The following is a 6654-nucleotide window of genomic DNA, read 5'->3' as shown; positions in this document are numbered from 1 at the left end:
CTCTCTCTCTCTCTAGACCACGCCACCTCTCTCTAGACCACGCCACCCCTCTCTCTCTCTAGACCACGCCACCTCTCTCTCTCTCTAGACCACGCCACCCCTCTCTCTCTCTAGACCACGCCACCTCTCTCTAGACCACGCCACCTCTCTCTCTCTCTCTAGACCACGCCACCCCTCTCTCTCTCTAGACCACGCCACCCCTCTCTCTCTCTAGACCACGCCACCCCTCTCTCTCTCTAGACCACGCCACCTCTCTCTAGACCACGCCACCTCTCACTCTCTAGACCACGCCACCACTCTCTCTCTAGACCACGCCACCACTCTCTCTCTAGACCACGCCACCTCTCTCTCTCTAGACCACGCCACCTCTCTCTCTCTCTAGACCACGCCACCTCTCTCTCTCTAGACCACGCCACCACTCTCTCTCTAGACCACGCCACCTCTCTCTCTCTCTAGACCACGCCACCACTCTCTCTCTAGACCACGCCACCTCTCTCTAGACCACGCCACCTCTCTCTAGACCACGCCACCTCTCACTCTCTAGACCACGCCACCACTCTCTCTCTCGACCACGCCACCACTCTCTCTCGACCACGCCACCACTCTCTCTCTCGACCACGCCACCACTCTCTCTCTAGACCACGCCACCTCTCTCTCTCTCTAGACCACGCCACCTCTCTCTCTCTCTAGACCACGCCACCTCTCTCTAGACCACGCCACCCCTCTCTCTCTCTAGACCACGCCACCTCTCTCTAGACCACGCCACCTCTCACTCTCTAGACCACGCCACCTCTCACTCTCTAGACCACGCCACCACTCTCTCTCTCGACCACGCCACCACTCTCTCTCTCGACCACGCCACCACTCTCTCTCTCGACCACGCCACCACTCTCTCTCTCGACCACGCCACCTCTCTCTCTCTAGACCACGCCACCTCTCTCTCTCTAGACCACGCCACCTCTCTCTCTCTAGACCACGCCACCACTCTCTCTCTAGACCACGCCACCACTCTCTCTCTAGACCACGCCACCACCTCTCTCTCTCTAGACCACGCCACCTCTCTCTCTAGACCACGCCACCCTCTCTCTAGACCACGCCACCTCTCTCTCTCTAGACCACGCCACCTCTCTCTCTAGACCACGCCACCTCTCTCTCTAGACCACGCCACCTCTCTCTCTCTAGACCACGCCACCTCTCTCTCTAGACCGCGCCACCTCTCTCTCTCTAGACCACGCCACCTCTCTCTCTCTAGACCGCGCCACCTCTCTCTCTCTCGACCACGCCACCACTCTCTCTCTCTAGACCACGCCACCACTCTCTAGACCACGCCACCACTCTCTAGACCACGCCACCCCTCTCTCTCTCTAGACCACGCCACCCCTCTCTCTCTCTAGACCACGCCACCCCTCTCTCTCTCTAGACCACGCCACCCCTCTCTCTCTAGACCACGCCATCTCTCTCTCGACCACGCCATCTCTCTCTCGACCACGCCACCTCTCTCTCGACCACGCCACCTCTCTCTCGACCACGCCACCTCTCTCTCGACCACGCCACCTCTCTCTCGACCACGCCACCTCTCTCTCTCGACCACGCCACCTCTCTCTCGACCACGCCACCTCTCTCTCGACCACGCCACCCCTCTCTCTCTCGACCACGCCACCCCTCTCTCTCTCGACCACGCCACCCCTCTCTCTCTCGACCACGCCACCCCTCTCTCTCTCGACCACGCCACCACTCTCTCTCTCGACCACGCCACCACTCTCTCTCGACCACGCCACCACTCTCTCTCGACCACGCCACCACTCTCTCTCTCGACCACGCCACCACTCTCTCTCTCGACCACGCCACCACTCTCTCTCTCGACCACGCCACCACTCTCTCTCTCGACCACGCCACCACTCTCTCTCTCGACCACGCCACCACTCTCTCTCTCGACCACGCCACCACTCTCTCTCTCGACCACGCCACCACTCTCTCTCGACCACGCCACCACTCTCTCTCTCGACCACCCCACCTCTCTCTCTCTAGACCACGCCACCTCTCTCTCTCTTGACCACGCCACCTCTCTCTTGACCACGCCACCTCTCTCTCTAGACCACGCCTCTCTCTCACCTCTCTCTCTCTAGACCACGCCACCTCTCTCTCTAGACCGCGCCACCTCTCTCTCTCTAGACCCGCGCCACCTCTCTCTCTCTAGACCCGCGCCACCTCTCTCTCTCTCGACCACGCCACCACTCTCTCTCTAGACCACGCCACCACTCTCTCTCTCTCTAGACCACGCCACCTCTCTCTAGACCACGCCACCCTCTCTCTCTAGACCACGCCACCTCTCTCTCTCTAGACCACGCCACCCCTCTCTCTCTCTCGACCACGCCACCACTCTCTCTCTCGACCACGCCACCACTCTCTCTCTCGACCACGCCACCACTCTCTCTCTCGACCACCCCACCTCTCTCTCTCTAGACCACGCCACCTCTCTCTTGACCACGCCACCTCTCTCTTGACCACGCCACCTCTCTCTCTAGACCACGCCACCTCTCTCTCTCTCTAGACCACGCCACCTCTCTCTAGACCACGCCACCACTCTCTCTCTCGACCACGCCACCCCTCTCTCTAGACCACGCCACCTCTCTCTCTAGACCACGCCACCTCTCTCTCTAGACCACGCCACCTCTCTCTCTAGACCACGCCACCTCTCTCTCTAGACCACGCCACCTCTCTCTCTAGACCACGCCACTCTCTCTCTAGACCTCACCTCTCTCTAGACCACGCCACCTCTCTCTAGACCACGCCACCTTTCTCTCTAGACCACGCCACCTTTCTCTCTAGACCACGCCACCTTTCTCTCTAGACCACGCCACCTCTCTCTCTAGACCACGCCACCTCTCTCTCTAGACCACGCCACCTCTCTCTCTCTAGACCACGCCACCTCTCTCTCTAGACCACGCCACCTCTCTCTCTCTCTAGACCACGCCACCCTCTCTCTCTAGACCACGCCACCCCTCTCTCTAGACCACGCCACCTCTCTCTCTCTAGACCACGCCACCTCTCTCTCTCTCTAGACCACGCCACCTCTCTCTCTCTCTAGACCACGCCATCTCTCTCTCTCTAGACCACGCCACCTCTCTCTCTCTAGACCACGCCACCTCTCTCTCTAGACCACGCCACCTCTCTCTCTCTAGACCACGCCACCTCTCTCTCTAGACCACGCCACCCCTCTCTCTCTCTAGACCACGCCACCCCTCTCTCTCTAGACCACGCCACCACTCTCTCTCGACCACGCCACCACTCTCTCTCTCGACCACGCCACCACTCTCTCTCTCGACCACGCCACCACTCTCTCTCTAGACCACGCCACCTCTCTCTCTCTAGACCACGCCACCACTCTCTCTCTAGACCACGCCACCACTCTCTCTCTCGACCACGCCACCCCTCTCTCTGACCACGCCACCACTCTCTCTCTCGACCACGCCACCTCTCTCTCTCGACCACGCCACCACTCTCTCTCTCGACCACGCCACCACTCTCTCTCGACCACGCCACCACTCTCTCTCGACCACGCCACCTCTCTCTCTAGACCACGCCACCTCTCTCTTGACCACGCCACTCTCTCTCTGACCACGCCACCCTCTCTCTAGACCACGCCACCTCTCTCTCTCTAGACCACGCCACTCTCTCTCTCTAGACCACGCCACCTCTCTCTCTCTAGACCACGCCACCTCTCTCTCTCTAGACCACGCCACCCTCTCTCTCTCGACCACGCCACCCTCTCTCTCTCTAGACCACCACTCTCTAGACCACGCCACCTCTCTCTAGACCACGCCCACTCTCTCTCTAGACCACGCCACCTCTCTAGACCACGCCACCTCTCTCTCTCTCTCTCGACCACGCCACCACTCTCTCTCTCGACCACGCCACCACTCTCTCTCTCGACCACGCCACCTCTCTCTCTCGACCACGCCACCTCTCTCTCTCTAGACCACGCCACCTCTCTCTCTGACCACGCCACTCTCTCTCTGACCACGCCACCTCTCTCTAGACCACGCCACCTCTCTCTCTCTAGACCACGCCACCTCTCTCTCTAGACCACGCCACCACCTCTCTCTCGACCACGCCACCTCTCTCTAGACCACGCCACCTCTCTCTCTAGACCACGCCACCTCTCTCTCTAGACCACGCCATCTCTCTCTCTAGACCACGCCACCTCTCTCTCTAGACCACGCCACCTCTCTCTCTAGACCACGCCACCTCTCTCTCTAGACCACGCCACCTCTCTCTCTCTAGACCACGCCACCTCTCTCTCTAGACCACGCCACCCTCTCTCTAGACCACGCCACCTTTCTCTCTAGACCACGCCACCTCTCTCTCTAGACCACGCCACCTCTCTCTCTAGACCACGCCACCTCTCTCTAGACCACGCCACCTCTCTCTCTAGACCACGCCCTCTCTCTCTCTCTAGACCACGCCACCTCTCTCTCTCTAGACCACGCCACCCTCTCTCTCTAGACCACGCCACCTCTCTCTCTCTAGACCACGCCACCCTCTCTCTCTCTAGACCACGCCACCTCTCTCTAGACCCTCTCTCTCTCTAGACCACGCCACCTCTCTCTCTAGACCACGCCACCTCTCTCTCTCTAGACCACGCCACCCCTCTCTCTCTCTAGACCACTCTCTCTCTAGACCACGCCACCTCTCTCTCTCTTGACCACGCCACCTCTCTCTAGACCACGCCACCACTCTCTCTCTCGACCACGCCACCACTCTCTCTCTCTCGACCACGCCACCACTCTCTCTCTAGACCACGCCACCCCTCTCTCTCTAGACCACGCCACCTCTCTCTCTCTAGACCACGCCACCTCTCTCTCTAGACCACGCCACCTCTCTCTCTAGACCACGCCACCTCTCTCTCTAGACCACGCCACCTCTCTCTCTAGACCACGCCACCTCTCTCTCTAGACCACGCCACCTCTCTCTCTAGACCACGCCACCTCTCTCTCTAGACCACGCCACCTCTCTCTCTCTAGACCACGCCACCTCTCTCTCTCTAGACCACGCCACCTCTCTCTCTCTCTAGACCACGCCACCTCTCTCTCGACCACGCCACTCTCTCTCTCTAGACCACGCCACCATTCTCTAGACCACGCCACCCCTCTCTCTCTCTAGACCACGCCACCCCTCTCTCTCTCTAGACCACGCCACCTCTCTCTCGACCACGCCACCTCTCTCTCGACCACGCCATCTCTCTCTCGACCACGCCATCTCTCTCGACCACGCCATCTCTCTCTAGACCACGCCACCACTCTCTCTCTCGACCACGCCACCTCTCTCTCTCGACCACGCCACCTCTCTCTCGACCACGCCACCTCTCTCTCTCGACCACGCCGCCACCTCTCTCTCGACCACGCCACCTCTCTCTCTCTCGACCACGCCACCTCTCTCTCTCTAGACCACGCCACCTCTCTCTCTCGACCACGCCACCTCTCTCTCTCGACCACGCCACCCTCTCTCTCTCGACCACGCCACCACTCTCTCTCTCGACCACGACCACGCCACCCTCTCTCTCTCGACCACGCCACCCTCTCTCTCTCGACCACGCCACCTCTCTCTCTCTCGACCACGCCACCACTCTCTCTCTAGACCACGCCCCTCTCTCTCTAGACCACGCCACCTCTCTCTAGACCACGCCACCTCTCTCTAGACCACGCCACCTCCTCTCTCTAGACCACGCCACTCTCTCTAGACCACGCCACCACTCTCTCTCTCTCTCTCTAGACCACGCCACCTCTCTCTCTAGACCACGCCACCTCTCTCTAGACCACGCCACCTCTCTCTAGACCACGCCACCTCTCTCTCTCTAGACCACGCCACCCTCTCTCTCTAGACCCACCACTCTCTCTAGACCACACCTCTCTCTCTAGACCACGCCACCTCTCTCTCTAGACCACGCCACCTTTCTCTCTAGACCACGCCACCTTTCTCTCTAGACCACGCCACCTCTCTCTAGACCACGCCACCTCTCTCTCTCTAGACCACGCCACCTCTCTCTCTAGACCACGCCACCTCTCTCTCTCTAGACCACGCCACCCCTCTCTCTCTCTAGACCACGCCACCCCTCTCTAGACCACGCCACCTCTCTCTCTAGACCACGCCACCTCTCTCTCTAGACCACGCCACCTCTCTCTCTCTTGACCACGCCACCTCTCTCTCTCGACCACGCCACCTCTCTCTCTCTAGACCACGCCACCCCTCTCTCTCTCTAGACCACGCCACCTCTCTCTCTAGACCACGCCACCTCTCTCTAGACCCGCCACCTTTCTCTCTAGACCACGCCCCTCTCTCTCTAGACCACGCCACCTCTCTCTCTAGACCACGCCACCTTTCTCTCTAGACCACGCCACCTCTCTCTCTAGACCACGCCACCTCTCTCTCTCTCTCTCTCTAGACCACGCCACCTCTCTCTCTCTAGACCACGCCACTCTCTCTCTCTAGACCACGCCACCTCTCTCTCTAGACCACGCCACCCTCTCTAGACCACGCCACCTCTCTCTAGACCACGCCACCTCTCTCTCTAGACCACGCCACTCTCTCTCTCTCTAGACCTCTCTCTCTCCACGCCACCCTCTCTCTAGACCACGCCACCTCTCTCTAGACCAC

The sequence above is a fragment of the Oncorhynchus nerka genome, linkage group LG6, assembly GCF_034236695.1.
Source record: "Oncorhynchus nerka isolate Pitt River linkage group LG6, Oner_Uvic_2.0, whole genome shotgun sequence".
NCBI classification, from domain to species: domain Eukaryota; kingdom Metazoa; phylum Chordata; class Actinopteri; order Salmoniformes; family Salmonidae; genus Oncorhynchus; species Oncorhynchus nerka.
The sequence above is the reverse complement of the archived record's forward strand: the minus strand, read 5'-3'. Positions refer to the sequence as shown.